The following is a 21,345-nucleotide window of genomic DNA, read 5'->3' as shown; positions in this document are numbered from 1 at the left end:
CCATTTCATACCTAGTTTCTAAACCTTTAAAAGTGTGATCTATTGCATATTTGATTCCAAGATGTAAAACTACATGAGGCTTGATCTCAAAATCTAATAAAGAAAATGCACAGATAAGGACTATAGGTCATATGTTCTCAATGGAGAGATATCTCCATGTATTTCAGGAGAGCAATTTGGTTCTTGAGGGTGCTAAAAAATCTCACTCTTTTTTTAATGTAGAAAGTACAGATACACGCACAATACATATACAGATATATAGTATATCTGTAGAATTAAAATGACATGAGGAACAGTTAAGAAAAAAGAATGTCTAAAAAGTCTCCTTAAGGGGGTAATAATGAGAACAAGGTTAAGTAGTACTGCTCTAAGGACTCTTCACCCACAGATATAGCCTGTGTAAATCTCATATTAAAATATACATAAAATAGATTTAATTTCTATATTAGAGGAAACATTACACTAAGGCCAAAGAGGCTTTATCCCAAGAATTATTGAAAGGTTTGACACAAAGGCAACTATTATTAATAATGAAAATGAAAGACCACTCATATCACTGGGTTAAATGATGAAAAATACAATCATTTCAACAGACGCTGAAACAGCGTGATTAAATTCAATCACCACTTCTCATTAAAAAAAAAAGGAATAGAAAAATATTACAATAACAAAATATAGAGCTATTTAAAACAGAGCTGGCTATATCTGTAATGCAAAGCATAAGAATTATTATTAAAAATAGGAATAACCAAGAAGTCCTGCCTGTTCTACCTTTACCGCAGCCACCTAAAATGATTGTCCAACCACTGCAGCCATGAGGAGGCTTCATATGAATTAAAAAAACAGTTGAGTAAAGTGAATGAATATAAGATAATGTGTATATTCAAAATACAGCATAATTCCTTTGAACTAATTAGAAATTTTAATTAAAAATGAGATCTTATTCACAAAAGTAACAAAAAATAAAATAGTGAATAAGAATTGTAATAATTTTCAAATCATCTAAAATTTTCAAAAATCATGTGTGTTACTACATGTTTATATATGTATGTAAATGGATAGAAAAAGACCTGAAAGTCTAAGAGAAGTGCTTTTCCTGAGAGGAAGAGAATGAAGAGAGGACCATAAGGAGCTTGTCTGCTTCCTTTGAATTTCTTCTAATGATAATGTATTAACACAGAACTTATACAATTTTTAAAACTTTATAAAGTAGCATATGACCCCATTCTGTCAAATTACAGATACATTTATATATACTTAGAAAATGTCTCAAAAGATGATCACACAAACTCAGTAGTGGTTTATGGATAGCTGGTGGGATTTCAGATGATTTTCACTGTGATTTTTCTTTTTAGTATTGTTTAATATTTTACAATGAGCATGTGTTATTTTTATAATCAAAACAAGTAAAGATATCTTCATTTTGAAAAGAAACAGAGTCGAATGAGTACTATTCATGATATGAACAAAGACATTTTTAAAACTAAAAGAAACATAAACAAGTGGAAAAATCATTTTCCTCTTTATAATTTATAGTATATTCACATAGAAATATAATAAAGATAAATATTTCCAAGCTACAAATAGATTTATTATAATATCAGTTAGCATTTTTAAATAAGAAACTTCCTGTTAAAATATGTATTGCACTCTCCTTTTATGAAACCCATTGAACATAGTCCCCCCAAAATAAAAACTGTAAGGAGGGAAGCCTCTGTTTTCAATGAGAAAAGGGAGCACCAAATCAGAACAGGAAGCAAACCTGCTGGAACAGAACCAGAACAGGAATAAGAAAGAGATGCCAGGTACCTCTCTGGACCCATAGTAGGACCCAGATCTTTCCAAAGGTCCATGGTGAAAGGTTTACTGCATCTGTGAGAGATGGTAGCATGGGCTGCCTTCAGAGACTGGGGAAGATCCTGTAGAAAGTGAGATTCATACCTCAGAGTGGCAGAAAAGGTGGAGCTACAGGAACCACATTGCTGACCTCACCTCCAGAGAGGGAGACACGAGAGGATGATGCAAAGGGGAAGGAGGAAGTGGTGACACCACCAGATTGCACCACAGGGAGCCTGCGATTCTAAGCCACATGGATTTCCAGAATCCAAAAAACTGAAGGGAAATAGTCCCTGAAGAGAAGAAAATAACTGAAAGCGTGTTTGAGACAGCAAAACCTGTTAAAGTTAAAGGCTTCTAGATAGTCTCCAATCTCCCCAACTTCCCCACTTGTCATGCTGTTATTTAGCCAGTAGTGGACCCCACTCAATGATAAGTAATAATCAAATAGAAACCATAATGGGATTTCTGCATAGAAATTATAGAGGAAGGGAATATGCACAAGGGCTGATTAAAAAGAAAATAAAATAAACGTCATGAGAGAAATTACCCAAGGAAAACAGAAAAGAGGTTCAGATAAATTATCTATATTCTCAAAGAAGTTTCAGACAATACAGTCTTTCTAGAAAAAGATCCCAAAGAAAAGACATAAGAATTCAAAGAAGAGATTTAAAAATGAGCAAGATAAAATGCAAGCTAGTAGATTCATAATAAGAATTGAAGAGTAACCATGATAGAGATGGAATCAACATTAGAAGCAATAGAAAATAGGATACAAATAACGGACTTTATAGTTTAAACCATAGTGAAAGGCTTTGGGAAATCACATGAAATGAACAACACAATCCAAAATTTGTTAGCTATTCTAGAGAAAATTGCTAGTGTTATCAAATAGGGAACCCTATATAATAGGGATCCTTGGCATTTTCCAAGAATAGGCATTTCTAAAGAAGGAGAATAAAAATAATTAAATATAAACTATTTTCAAAAATAAATTTGAAGAGAAATTTCTTCACATAAGGATGACTTGAATATACAGATCAAAAGGGCATATATATTCCAAGAAAAATGGATATAGACTGTTAGACATCGAGATACATCATACTGAGGTTATGAAACACCAAGGATAAAGAACATCTCACATGGATGGCCATGTAATCAGTAAACCATGTACAGAGAGAAGAATCAAGTATCTCTGGGCTTCTTCACAATGCCAAAAGATAAGGTCGAACATCTAAAAAAAAAAAAGTCTAAAGGAAAAAAAATCATGATTCAAGGACTGTGTATATGCCAAGTCATTCTTTTGGTATAGAGACAATAGACAGGCATTCTCAGCATGCAAAACCTTGGTGAATAAAGCATCCAGGAACCCTTCTTGAAAAACAACTTGTGAATGAAATCTATCCAACCAAGGAATGAGTCAAAATAAATTCTAGAATAGAGGGCTTAGGCATATTAGTTTCTTAGGGCTGGAATAACAAAGTACTACAAAGTGGACGAATTTAAACAATTGAAATGTGTTGTTTCACAGTTCCAGAGTCTAGAAGTCTGAAATCGAGGTGTCCACAGGGTCAAGCTCCCTCTGAAGGAGCAAGGGAAAGATGCTTCCTTGCCTCTTCCAGCTTCTTGAAGCCCTGGACGTTCATTGGCTTTTAGTGAACATAGTGTTGCATATAGTCTTCCTTCTGTGCATGTCAGTGTCCAAATTTCCCCTTTCATAAGGACACAAGTCAGACTGGATTAGGGTCCACTCTGATGTCCTGGTTTTAACTTGATTACCCCTGTAAATAGTCAACTTCCAAATAAGATCACATTCTGTGGTACTAAGAGTTAGGACTTTTTGGGGAGAGGATACACTTGAACCTGTAACCCTGGGACAACATAGAGGGGTGAGCACTGAGTCCATCAAATATGGAGCTAAAACTAAATGACAGCAAGAAGCATGGTTAGAGAACAAAATGAAATGAGGTAAAAACATTGACAATGGAATACAATAAAAATCAAGAGACAGAGTCGGGCAGTGGGATAAAGTATAAGTAAGGGTAATTCCTCATTGTTCATAGCAGTAAGTCAATAGATAGTACTTAAAATTGAAACTTGTTCTTTTTTAAGAAGCATAGCAAATTCAATTTCAATATATTCATTCTTTAATTTTTTAAAAAAATTAATCTTTTAAGAACTTGTAATGAAGAAAGAACCAGTTAAGTCATTTCTAAGTTTCGCTTCAGTTTTTCTACTGTTAAAATAAGATATTAAAAATTTTTCATATAAAATAGTATGCAGAGTATGATCCTATTTTTATAAAATTCTTTCAGTCACTCTATCTGCATACCTATAGAGTCTCTAATGATGTTTCATAAATCTTAAGAATGGTTGTCTCTGAGCAGTAGGATTTATAACAAGGGTTTGTTTGTTTTTTTAATTTACTTTGTTATACTTTCCTATATTACTTGAATTTTTATAATGAATATTTGTTATTTTGAACAAAAACAATAAAGTCATTGTTTTACACTTCCCCAAAAGCTTTCTTTGTAGGTACTGGAGGTGGAACTCAACTTTAGGTCTTAGGGGAAGATGGGTCCAGGAGGCAGAAGGGGGAATCTGAGGTTGCCGTGACAGCTGTCACAAGGTCTCTGGGTTGTCAGGAGACCCTTCCACAACTGGGGGTCCTGTATCACAAGCACTATGGCAGAAAACTCCTCACCTGCAAATGCTATAACATATATTAAGGACTTTCCAGTGTCAGAACAGCCCCCACCAGAACCACATGGCCTCTAAGGTCAGCAAAACAAGCCAGAGCTGCCTTCTAACTTTTGAAAGTGTCTAACATTTGCTTTATTGTGACATCGAAGAAGCCAGTGCTCTCAGAAACCAAACAGTAGGCTTGCTTTATTCTTCTTAGCCCCATAGCAAGAGAGCTAGCTGCCTGTGTGACTGCCCTGAGCTCACAGCTAGCTATGTGACCAAGTTTCCCATTCCATCCGTTAAGCTGGACTTTTTCAACAGGAAAGGCATCTGGGTGCATAACGGTCGTCATCATATTTATACTTTATTGTTCCTCTTCTTATATCTGGTTTTCACCAAATGTTTGGCAGGAAATTTATCTTTTATTGCTTTGCTTCCTGTATTTTAATGGAAATGGTGGAGGTTTCTGTGGAAACAGCACGCAGGCAGCTGGGGTTTTGTGAGGCTAAGCATATCACAAAAGAGTTGTGGGCAGTCAGCCTTGCTTCCTGAAAGTTGGTGCTGGCCCTCACATTTGATCTTTCCAGCCTCCGTAACATAATGGATGTTCTGACAGGATACACCAGCTCAGCAGCAGTGGGTGCGGGGACAAGCAGGGGTGCAGTGGCAGGGAAGTGTGCAGTGGGAACAGGGTCCCAGTCTGAGAAAGCACTCTCCCTGGGGCCTGAGATGTTGTCTAAACCTGAATGCAGGCCTAAGGAAGTGTGGCCTAAAGGACCCACATACTGAGCTCTGCCAAAGGGCTGGGAATCACATGTAGCCAGTGTCTCCAAGGCATAGAATCACGAGAGAGGTTGTCATAGTAACGTAGTCCAAGAAGCAGGTGGTAGGCCTTCCGTGAATGTTGACCACAGAGAAACAGAGCAAGAGACAGACATGAGGGCAGTATCTGCCAGTGATCTAGAGAGGCTTCTTGGGAAAATGTTGTCTATATTCACTTTTCTTTTTAATTAGAAAGTTTATTAAACATACAGAAAATTATGTTAAATGTATAGGAAATGAATTTATTTCAAATAAAATAACACTATAATGTTATGTTCTCTGTGTTCTGAAGCTAAGTCCTAGAATTATCTATTGCAATTTATCCATCTCTTCTTTGCTCTCTAGGTACATCTAAGACCAGGCTGAATGTCTCAGGTTATAGCCATTTAGACAAATCAGCAGAGCCATCTCATCACCCTCCACCTTGACCTTTGAATTATCTGTGTGTCCCCTCATAATCCTTTGTCCTTTAGTTCTTTGATTCTTGATCAGCTTCTCATGTGTCACTGTACCTGGCAAGGCTTTATCCTCTCTGATAGTTCTAGTTTGAGCAGATGGTTTTTGATCTATTTATTTATGTTCAGTTTGTTACATCTTTTCCACAACAAAGCTTGCAACTCTAGAGAGCTGTTTATTAAAAACTTAATTTTACTCATCAGTGAAGGTAGACTATGAACACAGAGCAAAATGAATATGGTCCTTTCACCTCCTCCTAAACTTCCAGCTTCCTCTTAGACTACTTCCCACAATTGACACTGACAGAAGTCTCTGCCTTATCCAATTTCAAATCTTGGGTGACTATGTTTAGCCATTTTTATGTGAATTACTTCAGCTCATTTACTCCTCAGCCCATTATAATCAGGCTTCTGCCTCCTCTACTCCACTGACAAAATCTTTCCAAGACCACCTTTGAGCCCCTACTGTGTTCAATAAGATTAACCTGTTTCGACTCTCATTTCCCTAAACCCTCTATTCATATGTGAAAGAAACTACTTAACATTCCCTCCATCCTTAAACTACCCTATCCACTGATTTCTCTCACATCTTGCTCTCCCAGCTCTTCTTGCAAGCTCGCCAATCATGCCTCTCACTCTTTAATGGGCTTCTCTGCCTCCCCTACTCAGAGAAGTTTTCAAGGTTTCAGTCTCAACAAGCAAGCTCTTTCATCCTCATGTTTTAGCTATCGAATATTTCCAAACCTAGACTTCTCCAGAGTTCCAGTCTCATATATCCAACCCCCATTAAGGTGTCTTAATTTGACCTAATACACTATGATGTCCCCAAGCACTCTTTCTGAGTTACACTGCCTACATTACATTACATTACATTTCTGAAGATAAGAGAAAGGTGCTCATAAATAGAAACGAGAACCATTCTGGGGTCCCCAAAAAGGAAGTGACTCTGAGAGATGCAATTACTATCCTTGGTTTAATCAGAAATTGTGGCCTCTAGGGATTTAGCAGATACCAACCTCAGAGAGGAAGTTCAATCGCTTTTCCTCCTATATTCATGTTCCCTTAGAGGTTTTTATCTCTCGAGGCAGAAGGTAGAGAGAAACAATGATGTTTCTTCTCTGCACTAGTGTTGTCAGTCTGCAAATGTGTATATGTGAAAACAAGGATGGATGAGCTTTAAAAAGTGGCTGAAGAATGAGCTGAGAAGGATTCCCCCAAATGCTCCAATGCGTCCTGAGAATATAAACCAAGCCAACTCATTTAGCTCTGAACCATGAAGCTTTAATCTCTCAAGAACACAATTCTTTCCTGTATTTCTAGTAATTACTAATTCTGGCTTTTCTGGGAATCCCACCAGTCACGAAAGAATTGAGTCACAAAAATAGAACCACGAGAAAAGTTAGTTTGACCTCTTTGCTCTCTGGAATGCACTGGTGGAAAGGGCCTAAGCGAATGTGGTAGGGTCAGGAGGAGTCCTACTTTAACTGATTCTTCTATCTCAAAGAAAAATAAATTGAAGGAAAGGATAAAATTTTTTAAATTAATCATCCACAGGAAAGGGATGTTGTGGGAAAGAGTTCAGATGTGTACTACTCTAGTATTTAGACAAGGAGTTTTTAATTTGATATTCGTGAATGGGTTTTATGAGAATACATGATCCTCCAGAAACTGTGAGCTACATGTTTTTGTCCATAGCTTTGATGATATTCTCAAAGGGGTTTCTTAAAGGGAAAGAACTACTTAGAGGTTAACTTAGTTGTATTGTTATCTTTTTGTATGACAAATTACTCCAAAACTTAATAATATCATACAACTAACATTTTTATCTCACAGATTTTGTGAGTCAGGAATTGAAGTGTTGTTTAGCTGAGTGACCCAGCTCAGGGTCTCTTGCGATGTTGCAGTCACAAAGTCAGCTGGCGTCGCTGCCACCTGAAGGCTTGACTGGGGCTGGAGACTCTGCTTCTAAGATAGTTTGCTCAAGTGGCTGCTGACAGAAGGCCTCCATTCCTTGCCGCATAGACCTCTCCATTGGGCTGTTTCTGCTTCCGTCAGAGAGTGTCCACTGCTGAATGGGCAACCAAGAAAAGAAGCAAGGAGGAAGCCACGATGCCTTTGATGACTTAGTCTCTGGAGATATACCTTGTCACTCCTGCCACATGCTATTCTATAAGCAAAATAGTTCACACTCAAGAGGAGGTAATTAAGCTCCACTTTTTGAAGGGAGGCATATCAAAGAATTTGTGGATATATATTTAAACTACCAGAGTAGTAAAGAGGCCTTACTGTATATAGTCAGTCCTGCTGAAAAGCAAATTTCTCTCCCTGTTAAACCTCCCCACTACTTCTACCAGCTCATTTGCAGTGTTTGGGACTCTCCATGGTGGGGGATCCCTATGACCTTGGCCAATTTATTAAACTTCTGTGTGTCTCAATTTTTTTATTGGTAACTGGGCATAATAATGATACCTACTTTGTAGGATTATTGTATGAGAACTAAGTGAAATTCTGGATTGAAAAATGTTTTAAAAAATGTTAGCTATAATAATAGTGACCCCACCCCCAATCTAGAGCCTTTCCATTAAATAGAGTTGAACATTTATGGATAGTAAATCTTCTAGATGGGGTGAGAAGTAACTATTTAGAATTTATTTGTAAAGCAGGTGCTGTACGACAGGGAGAGACAAAAGAATTAAAAATAGACCCTGTCCTTGATAGGTTTAAAATGGAGTTAGGGAGAAAAAAAATATTCTATACATGAAACAGAGGAATGCTTTGAAGATCTTATAACACTTGAGAGCAGTGGAGAGTATCTGCACTGAGTATAATTTTAAAGGTTAAGATTCAGGCCAGGGAGCATGAATAAAATTTAAGGAGAGATGAATGCTGAAGTTTGAAGGGGGATCACAGAAAGCTTTTCAGGGACCATAGCAGAAGAAAATAAAGGAGAAAAAGACAAGGATTTGTAAAGTCAAGATTTCACAGAGAAAGTCATGAACTTAAAAGAAAAACACAGGAGTTTCTCTGACAGAAGAACTGGTTTGTGCTGTAGCAATCCCTGAAGGAGAGCTTTAACGCATTTATCAATCTATTTATTGAAACAGAAAGATATTCTGTTAACCTTTCAAGGGCAAGGAAAGTGTCTATAGGCTTCTGTAATACCACACAGTGAGCTGTGGAGAATATTGCTTTAAAAATTTACAAAAAAAAAAAAAAAATGCTTACCAAAAAACTACTTCTCCAATTTAGACTTTAAAATGTTGACTGGTTACCATTTCACATTCAGGCTCTATGCAGCTTGGCTTTTCTGCTTGTTTTCTGTTGTGGACGGGACCAGATTTCCAGGAGCTGCTTGATTCTACAGGGCTGGTACAGACTCAGATCCTCAACAGACCTCACAGGCAACCTCGCAAGGCTGGGGGAAGGAAGAGGAGAGAGGTGGCTTCAGTCTGGTCCCAAAGGCCCATTTGCAGCATAGAGGGTGTGGGAAGCAAGAATGATCAGATACTCCTGGGGTCTTCTCCCTTCCGAGGTCTAGCTCTCTATTTTCTTGATTTGGGGAATTAGCCTAAGTTAATTTTACTCGATAAGTAGCCCAAAATATTTTAAAGTGAGGGGGAGACAGTTGTCCACTTATTACCTTGCTATTAAGTTATAACAAAAGCAAATCTCAGACCATATTTCACCCCTTTATATAGACATTTCTTAAAAAAAATTCATGAGCAATTAGGCACAGAACTTTTCACGTGATGTGCTCTGTACGTTCCATGAAATTCCAGTTCTTATCCTTTTAAGTGATCTGACCACTAGCAGGCATGAATGCTGTACTGGAGGCAGACCAACCACATTTCAGAGGCATTTCCTTATCCTTATGGTAAACATTAGGCAACCAGAAACCCTCCTAAAGCTATGGCTGAAGATAGGAGTGGTTCAGGATCAAATGTCTGGCACCACCGATATAGGTTCATGCTAAAGGCCTTGCTAGACCCTTAAACCCTATTCAGGAAAACATGAGGAGTGCCTCTAAAATATTTTAGCCTATTCACATACCTTAACTATCTTTAATTTTGTCGTTAAGAGCCCTTTTCTATCAGTCCTCATGTTAACTACCAAGCCAGTAATTTCATCAAATAAAATCCATTTGTGCTATCATCGTGCTGTTTAGCAGTGTCTGCTATAAGTCAAAATACAGATTACTTGAGCACTTGTAGGGGCCACATTGGAGGATGGCCTTGCTGATGAAATGCTGGCTGACACCCCTGGGATGTAGATTTTCCCTTGAATTGAAGCTTAATCTAAATAGCAGGTACACAGCATTTCACGTCAATGCTGCAGTATTTTCAAGGAAATTATACACATCAAGACTATCACTTTGGCCTGGGATTTTTTTTAAAAAATCATTTTCACAAAGTTCAGTGGAAAGCTAATTGATACCAAAAACATTAGTTCAAGGTTCTGTGACTATTTCATCAGTCACAACTTCCCTCTGGGAAGATAGTTAATGTAAAATATGATTAAAGTCTGTGAGATTATATAGGGGACTCCAAATTCTTAAGCATTATAATATAATAAAGGGAAATACTTGTTACTTGAAAGAGGCTATTATAGTACAAGTAGAAGAAACTATTATTTCACATGGTTCTTATGAACCTGGTTACCCCCATGGGTAGTTCAAGCTGTAAGCAAAAAATTCATTCTAGGCTAAATCAAAGGTCATAAAGTGGTAACCCACAAAAATCTTTTATTTGGCCTGAGCAATATTGTAAAATTATTGGGTTTTGTTGCTAGTATTTAAAAATCAATTCCCGTAAAAAGCTGGATTTCCAGCTTCTCTTGCAAAAATTCAGACCTGGCAACACTAAGTCTGCATTCCTTGCTGACACCGGGCAGTTGAAACTGAGGACCCGTGTAACAGGCATTTCTTCTCCAGCCTGCACTGCTGTATTTTTTTTTGCAGTAGAGTTAGGAGAAACTATTTCTTGTACCTTGAGCAGCATTTCAGAATCCTAGTTAGGAGTAGGAGCCCTAGAGGCAGACAGCATAGTTTTGAATCCTGGTTCCTTTTTTCCTTTCTGGTTATGTGACTTTGGGCAAGTTGCTTAACCTCTCTAAGTTTAGGTTTTCTTATCTGTAAGATGAAAGTACTACTGGTATCTAATTCATAGGGTGGTTGTGAGAATTAAAACACTTAGGGCAGCCTCAGATAAATGCCTCTGAGAGGGCTACATGTCCCATCCAACCCACGTTAGTCTTTTATGTTACCCACCCAGCCCTCTGTAGGTACTGAGTTTGTGATCTCCAACTTAAATAAATATTCAGATATCATTTCATGAAAAATTATTAACAAAACTGAGCATTTCCAGAAGATAGTCTTCACCGTCAAAAATCATTTTATGGAAAATCCTTAAACTATTTGCACCAGCCCAGCCCTGAAACTTTAAGTTAACAGACCACGATCTTGGGTGGATCATAAAACTGAATTTCTGACCAAATGCTCCCTTGGAATAAGATGATATCCCTGCCTCAACAGACACTATATCTTCATGAAAAGACATGCCACAAAATGGGATAAGATATTTACAACACATATAGCTACAGAGGTTTGGTATCCAAAATAATATAAAGAATTTGTACAAACTAATAGGAAAAAGGCAACCAGGTGTATAGAAGAATGGGCAAAGAGATGAATAGGCAGGCAATTTACAGAGGAAAAAATAGCAATGACTTATAAACATAGGAAAAGATGCCCAATTCCATAGTAATCTGGAAAACAAAAGTTAAAACCACAGGAAACTATCATTTCACAGTCAACATACTAGCAAAAAATTTACAATTTAACAATATCACCACCAGGTACACGCATTGCTGGTTGGATATAGACTGACTGAGCCTATATCTAGAGCTGTTCAGAACTCTCCAGAAAAGCTGTTTATCCAAAGTCCCAGCAGTTTCGCTCCTAGGAATCAACCCTAGAGCAACCCCGGCAGAAATACACCAAGAGAGAGGCATAAAAATGTTTGTGGCCCCATCGTCTGTGTGAGGAAGAAACTTTCCTCTACCTTCCTAGGTTCTTTTGGCTTGTCGAATAATTAAATCGACATGAGACAGTTTAGATTAACAAGAGGAAATAATCAAATTTATTATATACATTATATACATTCATATGGGAACCCACATACATGAGTGAGGAGGAGACCGTCACATATATGAGAGGTTCAGAGACAGAAAGGAAAAGTGAGATACATGTGAAATTCTGAGCTAAGGATGAGGTAAGATATCTTGAGGCTTCAGAGCGGAGGACAGTCATTTGCAAGATGATAAGAGGAGCAGATGTTCAGTAATCATAAGTTTACTCCACCTTATAGATAGGTCATAAAAGGTTATCTCTGGTGAAAACTCTTTCTATGGGCAAGGCCCCTAATTTAAATTTTTTAAAGGAGAGGTAAAAGTTTCTAGTGAGCCTGCAGGGCCTTGATTGCCTTCAGCTCAAAAATGATCCACATGCCAAAGAGGTACATCTTGGGGAAGCCTGTTCTGAACCTCTTCGTTTATAATAGTTAAAACTGATAACAACTTAAATGTTTATCCACAGAATAGATAAATTAAGTATAACTTATTCCTACAACATGGTAATATGCAGTCACTGTATCCATTTAATAAGAATGACCCTCAAAACATGCTAGATATAAAAAGCATGTTTTTGCATGAGAAAACACACGTCATGTATATAAAATAGCATGCAAAGTAGTACTACGTGTCATTTGGAGATATGGTATAAAAAATGTATAAAAATAAGATCTGGGATGGGTCTGCAAGGGGCTTCAGCTGTATTAGAATCAACTGCTTTATTTCTTGAGTTGGGTGGGTAATACCTGGTTGTGTGTTATATTAGTCTTTATACCTTTTTGAATATATTAAATATCATAAAACCATTTTTAAAATAAATGACATTTATTAATTTCTATTTTGCAGTTTTCCTTTTTTACTCCAGAGTTAATTAAAACTTTTTCAGGCTGTATTAGTTTTCTGTTGCTATTTTAGCAAACTGCCAGAGATTTATGGCACACAAATTTATTATTTTATAGTACGGGGCCCCATCCCCATCTTTGAAAGCTAGCAACACAGCATATTCAGATCAATCCTTTCTCTCTCCTGTTTCCATCAACATTTCTTCTGAATTGGACCCCACCCCGTCTTCCTTTTAAATGGACCCTTGTGATTACATCAGCCCACTCACATAATCCAGGATAATTTTCCTATTTCAAGTCCCTTAACTTAATCACATCTGCAAAATCCCTTTGCCATGTATAATAACATATTCACAGGTTGAGGAGATTAGTACGTGGACATCTTTGAGGGGCCATTTTCTGCCTGCCACATGGGCCTTAAACATTTTGTAGAGCTGTGTCTCTGCCTAATGGCAACCCGGTGGCTCCTTCAGCTCTTACTAAGTATCCGAACTGCTTTTTCCCTGACCTGGATGGGTTTTCCTAGAGACCTAGATGGCCACAAAACAGTCAGAGGTGAGACCCAGGAACGGTGGGGGAGGTAGGGTGAATCACAGAGGCTTGAAATTCCCCAACTATAGAAAAGGGGCCAGAACTACTGAAAGAGTGGCCCCAAACTAGAATGCTAGATCTCAAAATTTCCTCAGGTCTCTTCAAAACATAAGTCTGATCATGTCCCACTCCTGTGTAAGACCCAGTTAAAGCTTCTCTTGGGCTTTAGAATAAGGAACAAAGTCCTCAAAGAGGTCCCAGTTTCTCAACTTCAGCACTCTTGACATTTTTGGCTACATAATTCTGTTACCAGGAGCTGTCCTGTGTGTTGCAGGATGTTTAGCAGCATCCATGGCCTCTACCTACTAGATGCCAGAAGCAACCCAACATCCCCCACCCCAACACACACATACACACACGCACACATGCGCGCACGCGATTGTGACAACCAAGTTGTGACAATCTTGCAAATGTCCCTGGAGGACAACAAAATCACCCTCAGTTGATAACTTCTGTCCCTAGGAGTTCCTGTAGGATCTGGGACCTGTCCACTTCCCTACTGTGTTCTTTCTTCTTCAGCCCTCTAAAGGACATCTCCCAGCTGAACACACAGGGTCCCTCTGGCCTCTGGATTTCTACATACACTGCTCCTTTTTTCTAGATCACTCATCTGCACATTTCTTCACCTGGAGAACTCTTTGCACTGAAAGGGAGCAGTTTTGCCACCCCAAAATAAGCCTTTTGGGGGATATTGATTATTTTAAGCTGATTATTTTTAAGAAACAAGACTCAGGAAGAAACTTTGACCTTCCCCAAAACTGCCAAAAAGAATTTAGATAGAGAGCCTGCTCCAGGAAGGGAGCTATCACCATAGATAACTATATTTTAATATATACCAAGTGTGGTAAACAAGGAGGAACCTAGAAATGCTGTTTGTTAGACCTCCCTCTGTGTCCCATTGTTTCTGGGTGGCCCAGAAATAATTTGTTTACCAAATGTTTGCTTCTTCCTATCTACCAGTGAATAGCCAGCCTGTCTTCCTTTTGAAGTATAAATCACTACCCCAAACCCCTTTCTCCTTAGCTCAAGATGGCATGTAAGCCTCAACTGCCTGATTTGTCCTCAGTCCCATATTCTTACTTACAGAACCTCATTATGCACATAGGTAATTAAATTCTGTTCATCTGCCTCATGTCAATTTGATTATCGGACCAGCCAGAATAACTAAGAGGGAAAATAAGGGAAATTGCCCCCTCCCCTACAGTCTCGGTCGAAGTTTCCCCTGCTCAGACACCCTCCCTGTTCCTCTTTCAGAGCGCGGTGCTGTGTGCCGCAGTAGCGCCCCTCCTCTCTTGCAGACTCCTTCCACATCTGACATTGTTGGCCTTCTCCATCAGAGTGCCACCCTCAGGAGGGTAGGGCCTGTGCCGGTCTTGTCCTATTGATTTACAGTGACTACTGATAGGCAACTACGCCATCTGTATTGTCACGTAATGGTAGCTATCGGCCCAACCCCCACCTGTCATCATCACCCAGAACAGGAATCAGACCATGAAGCCAGGTAAATCCCCAAGAAAGAGCTAGGATTCACTGTTTGGTCCTTGTTGTGTCTTGACGGTGCTGGCCCCATTAAAGATTAAACAGTAACTCAGGGCGTGATCTGAAAAAGCCTTTTCTGAGGGCAGTGAACCAAGGATTCCTCAGGCTACACACACATGAGGAATCTTTGCCCTGGGGGTTCATATTAAATGATTCCCTGCATTTAGGAATGGCCAGCATTGTGAATTGGCACCAGCTGCCAAAACACTTTGGGAAGGGAGCCAGACGGTGGTCAACCTGCGCACAGGGAACAGCCCAGCAGCGGGGGGAAGGCTGGCACCTATCGGCTCTGTCACAACAGACCGTTCACAGGATAGCATTTCCAATCGGAAACATCTAGACCCTAGCCAAATTTCCTTCGTCTACCCCAACCTCGGGCATCAAAACGCAGGTGAGGCAAAGATCTAACACACCACAGAAACTCGGCCCCATCTCACCAAGCAATCAATGCTTCACCTGATTCAAAAGTTGTAACTGAGACTCTTAAATGAAATCCTCTCGACAGTGCTGAGAAGACAAAGCTCAACCTCCACACCATAGGCACCCAAACTTCCCATGGCAGAAAGTCTGCCCTTACTCTTTGCCTGAGCCCCGTTCCTCACAGTCTCCAAGGGCAAAGTCACCCAAGCTAAGTCAACCATGCTGCCAAAGCCATATATTCTTTGTGTTATTATGTACTGAACACATTCCTTTAAACATATATACCTTTCTCCATAACAAAAATAGTTGTTTTCTGATTCTGTAAATAATGTATGCTCATTGTAAAAAATACAAACACACAAAAAAAGTATAAGGAAGACAAAAATCGCTGTGAGATAACCACCATCATTTTGCTGACCTTTCTTTCCTACATATCTTTGTCCAAAGGTATGCATAAATGTGATTTTACATATATAAAGTGAACTCGTTTGTTCAAATATATATATTAAAAAGGAAACTTTCTATTAGTATCACTAATAGCAAACAGCAATCACCTGCAAGAATGGAAGGCAATTCCAATAAATAAATACAAGGCAAACAAAATAGTGTGATTAAGAATTTAGTCAGAAGCATCGCTACCAAAGCTCCAAAGCCTGAAGCCCAGTCCCTACAAGTTAAAAATGGGAATTAACAAGTGTTAGGCTCAAAAAGTTTAGATCAAAGGGAGACTTTCTGCCAGATACAAGTAGAAGGACTGAAAGTGAATCAAAAGAAAATCTTTCTCTACTTCTACTGGTATCTGTTCCATATCTATGCAGTAGCTTAAGCTTTCTGGGGTGCCCCTAAGCACCTCCCACATTCTATGGAGAAGGCAGGGGGCAGACTCTCACGATCCCCTGACAGCATGGAGGAGAAAGGCCTTGAGTTCACTAGCCTGCCCCGCGCCCAGAAGCCTCAGAAAACTATAAAGCCTCTCACACACCTCAGAGGCACCACACCTGATCCTGCCCCTTCCCTGAGGGCCAGGCACGCCCCTTCTCTCAGCCTAAGGCCTACGAGAGCTAACAGCCCTCCTTGCCTTCCCTCTTTACAGACTCTTTTGTCTCTGGAACCAATATTCCTGAGTAGGAGACCCAAAGTCTCCTGTGTATTGATGCTCAGGACAAGCTTTTTGCCACCAGCTGGGTCCCCCAGAAGGAAAGAGCAACAATAAGGCACTGAGGTATGAGATTGAAGTAGGTGCTCACTCTCAATGACAGATGCTCATGACCCTGACAGTGGGCAGCTCACTTGTGTCACCCTCTTCCTGGCCCTGGGCGGCAGTACTGAGCCATGAACCATTCAATATGTGGTGCTGGGGCAATTGGGTATCCTTGTAGGAAAAGATAGCATGGTTTTCTTACTTTACTTTAGGCTGCACCATGTACAAAAATAAATTCACTGTGCAAAGGCCAAAAGATGAAAGGAAAATATTGAAACTTTTTAAAATGTAGAAGAAATTTAAAAATAGCTTTATGATTTGAGAGTAGAAAAAAATTTCTCAAAAGGCACCAAAGAACAAACCATGAATTAAAATGTTGATAAATTCAACTGTTAAAATTATCCGATTACTTTTCTAAAGTCACCATAAAGTTGAAAGACCAAATACAAACTGGGGAAACACATCTGATTTGCATATAACTGACAAAACTTTAGTATTCAGCTTCTATACGGGAAAAAGATTTTAAAAGAACATAAAAATAGACTAGAGACTGAACAGGAAACTCAGAAGAGGCAACATAAGTACCCAATAAATACACAAAATATGTTCAAATGCACTATTCACTGGAAATGCAAGTTAAAATTACAATGAAATGCCAATTCACACCCAACTGGTTGGCAAAATGTAGAAGTCTGACAATGTCAAGTGATAGCAAGAATATGAAGAAATGAGAACTTGCTTAGCTTGCTGGAGGGAATGTGGATTCCGACAGTCTTAGGCAGTTTGGTGCTGTCTGGTAAAGGCGTAGCCATGTTTGTATGCACAGCCCCTTGCCTGGATTCTTTTATCCCCAGTTTCTGTGAAACTTGGCATCTCACGTCTTTCTCAGCCCTTTCCTCTATGAATGCCTTCAATGGCTCCCCATTGCCTATGAAAAAAGCATCAAACTCTAATGACATTTTAGCCCTCTGTGGTGTAACTCCAACCAACTTTTTGGTTTATATCCCACTCTGCTCTGTGTTCTTAATGCTCCTGTAAAATTAACTGCACAGTCTGACATATTCTTTTAAATCCTTAACCACGTGAAATGCTAAATAAGGGAGAGATAAAACTGGGGGATAATCTAATTTAATACCTTTATGTTACAGATGACAATACTGGGACCCAAGAAAGCTGAACATCTACCCAAGGCCATCCCATGAGATAGAAAATTGGAGGACGCTCTGGCTTATCCAAGTCCCTGATCAGGCCTCTTACTGCTGCACATCTCCTCCTGGGTAGACCTATCCCAGGCCTGACTATGGGGATACATGGAACCCAATTTACTTTGGCTTCCTTTATATCACTATACTTAACACAGCCCAGGAGTGGCAGCCACCATTTGTCACGAAGTAAAATATGCCAGGAAGCTGGACAGGCAAGCACTTTTTGTGCCGGCAGCCCGCCAGTCCTAAAGCACTATAGCCTTGAATTGGAATGACCTTGTGCTCACCTTGTCAACAGGGAGCAGCCAGATCTCTCCTTTACTGTAATTGAGTTAGTCTTTTGGGTTCGCCCTCCTCCCAGCTGTCAAAAGAGATTATATAGAAATGTACTACTGCATCGACCATAGTTCAGGTACAGGCTGAGGCCAAAGCAGGAGGAAATTTCCAAATGCATTCATTAATCATCCTAAGTACCAGGTTGCTGCTGCCTGCACCTTCTTCCAGCAGCAATCACTTTTGTTCCAACTGGAGACCAGAGGTCTTCCTGTAAGCTGTAATGCCCTCAGCAGGAGCCTGAGTGCAAACACATGAAGGGTGGAGATTGGGGAAGCATCCCAGAAATTTGCTCTGTACTCACCCTGCAAATCTCTCCATGCCTGAGAGCACATGACAGTAAACAGCATATTTTAATGGTGAGTCAAGATGGAGCCCACAGAAGAAAGAAAAAAGCTTTTCTCCTGCTTTTAATTATGGGGCCCTGCATTTGCTTGCACTGGGCCCCCCAGCCCAGTTGTATCTTAGTCTGTTAGCCTGCTATAACAAAACTGCACATATGGGTTAGCTTAAGAACAACAGAAATTTATGTCTCACAGTTTTGGAGGCCAGCATGGTTGGGTGAGGACCCACCTGCAGGTTGTAGACTTCTCATTGCATCATTTCAGGGGGAAGAAGTCAGGAAGCTCTCTGGAGTTTCTTTTTATAGGAGCACTAATCCTACTCAAGAGGACTCCACTCTCAAGACACAAGACTTAGATATCTCCCCAAACCCCTACCTTTTAAAACCATCATCTTTGGGGGTTAGGATTTCAACATATGAATTTGGGGAGACACATAGAGTTTCTAAACTCTAATGGATAGAAGGGAACATCTGTTTCCTCAAAACCCATAGGTGCCTATAAAAGTAAAACTGCTCTGGTAGAGGCCAGCATTGGTCAGGGGTCTGGGGTCAGGAGGCCAGCCCATTAGGCTTCCTGCATCAGCTCCTGAGGGGGTCTGTAGAGCCAGGTCTGTGAAGACCTCAGACAGTCCACCCCAGTGATGCTCAAACTTTAATGAACTACAAAATCACCTAGAGAGTGTGTTAGACATGAAAATTCTCAGGAGCAGTCCCAGAGATTCTGACTCTGAGGTGGGGTCTGGGATTCTGCATGTCTACAATGATCCAGGTGATGCCAAGGCTGCAGATACTCTCATCCCGGCCCTATAAATGTTAGGACAGGCCTGCTTCTGTGCATGTATGCTGTCTGCTACCTCAGATAGGCAGGGCCTATGGGAAGAGTCTTTTCTGCTGATCTTTTGCCCCCCACTCCCACCCCCAGCCTAGCACAGAGTCCATTGTGTGGAAGGCAATCGTAAAGTTTGCCTGAGCATCTTCCCTCTGGCAGCTGCCTGGCTCCAGCGGTGGCCCTCCCCCAGCCTCTGCCACGAGGCAGCTCAGCTGATATTGAACCCTCACTGATTAGACAAGAAGGGAGGCTCTCACATGGCACAGGAAGTGAGAAGAGCAAAATCCGCACGTCAGCAAGGCAGAGCTGACTCCTTCCAGCGGAACAAATGCTCTAAGACCTTTAAATAAAAACATGATTATTAGGTTTCTTTCTATTTTTTAGTTCATTCTTATTATGAAAATAATAAATATGGTTTATTTATTAAAAAGACATAAGAAATAAAAGAGTAGTAGTTCCACCACTGAAATTCCTTTTGTTGTGTGTGTGTATATACATATATAAATATACAAACATAAATATATATTTTATTCTATTCCATCTTCTACATAGCATTTTACATGTATATATATATATTATATATATATATACTGTATGTATTATATTATGCACATTGTTCTGCACTCAATATCTCTTAGAGATAGCTCTGTATCTTTACATACCAGTGGTTCTCAACCTTAGCTGAATATTAGAATTATATGTATAGCTTTTAAAGATCTCGGATGCCCAAGCTGCACCCCAGACCAATTAAATTAGAATCTATAGGGTGCGGCCCAGGCATCAGGATTTTTTAAAGCTTCTTAAGGTGCAGCCATGGTTGCACTCCACCAGTATACAAAGAGCTTCCTCAGAAAAGAAGTGGAAGAAAATAGAAAATTAGGGTGACCAACTGTCCTAGTTTTTCAGGGACTAAGGGGTTTTCCAGGACATGGGACTTTCAGTGCTGAAGCCAAGATGAGTGCTCACCCTCTAGATAAAATTGGTAGATATTTCCAAAGAAATAGAGAAGTAAAAGCATATCACATAATATTAAGACTGTAGAAAGACATTTTGTATTCAGTGAAAAAGTACACATCATCTATAGCACACCCTCCAGTCCACTTCTAGCCTCATTTGTTATCTTTAAGCTATTTTGCCCCTCTTTGAAAATTGTAGGTAAATGACAGATATGCAAATCTATATTGTTTGGTATACTTTCATTTGACTTCCTTCCCTCTTTGCAAAAATCAGTTTTGCCTCCATTTGTAATTCAATCCCTTCATTCTATTTAAATGTGTTTCTTTGACTTTTCCTCTGAACCTGTTCAATAACACCTATCTAGTCCCCTCACTAATTAATGAGTAAAATAAAATCTTTAAAACATGTTTATTCTTGTACCTGTTCTAGTGAGAGTCATGCTTTTACTTTTTTTGGAAAAAATTTTTTTTTTTTAAATATGGACTACCTCACAAATTTGTGTCATCCTTTTATGGGGCCATGCTAATCTCTGTATCATTCCTATTTTAGTATATGTACTGCCAAAGCAAGCACTGAAAATTATTTTTTAACAAGGCTTCTGTTAAAAAGAAAAAGAAACAACAGATCAAAATGGAGTCACTTTTGCTAAACCTCATCACCAAACCAAAATTTAATAAGCTAATTGCAGTTTCAGCCTTTCCCAGGAGTGAAATTTTAAACCAGTCTGGAATTTCCTGAGTAACACTAGTGAGGTAATCTGCCTGATAAGACTCTCTGCCTTCCACTAAGGCAGATGTCTCCAACTTTTTTGGCACCAAGGACCGGTGCTCCTATGGGAATCTAATGTCTAATGATCTGAGGTGGAGCCGAGGTGGTGATGCTAGTGCTGGGGAACAACTCCAAATATACAGATGAAGCTTTGCTGGCTTGCCCACCAGCCACTCACCTACTGCTGTGCGGCCCAGTTCCTAACAGGTCACCGATAGATACCAGGGGGGTTGCGGACCCCTGTCCTAAAAGAAGGTATCCTTGCTGAAATAATCCACTCTTTTAACTTCTAAGTCTCACCCTCTTTCTTCCTATAAAAACCTTCAGTTTTGTACAACCCCTGGGAATGCGCTTCCAGTTGCAAGATAGGATGCTGCTTAATTCAGGAATTGC

General features: G+C 39.6%; 1 pseudogene; it reads right to left on the bottom strand.

Moving 5' to 3' along the window:
- Positions 1-20,656: 20,656 nt before the first annotated feature.
- On the bottom strand, positions 20,657-20,757 carry LOC118605849 (annotated as a pseudogene).
- Between the last annotated feature and the right edge of the window lie 588 nt (positions 20,758-21,345).

The sequence above is a fragment of the Rousettus aegyptiacus genome, unplaced genomic scaffold (genome assembly GCF_014176215.1).
Source record: "Rousettus aegyptiacus isolate mRouAeg1 unplaced genomic scaffold, mRouAeg1.p scaffold_m13_p_7, whole genome shotgun sequence".
In the NCBI taxonomy this organism is placed as follows: Eukaryota; Metazoa; Chordata; class Mammalia; order Chiroptera; family Pteropodidae; genus Rousettus; species Rousettus aegyptiacus.
This window is presented reverse-complemented; position numbering and strand designations above follow the sequence as displayed.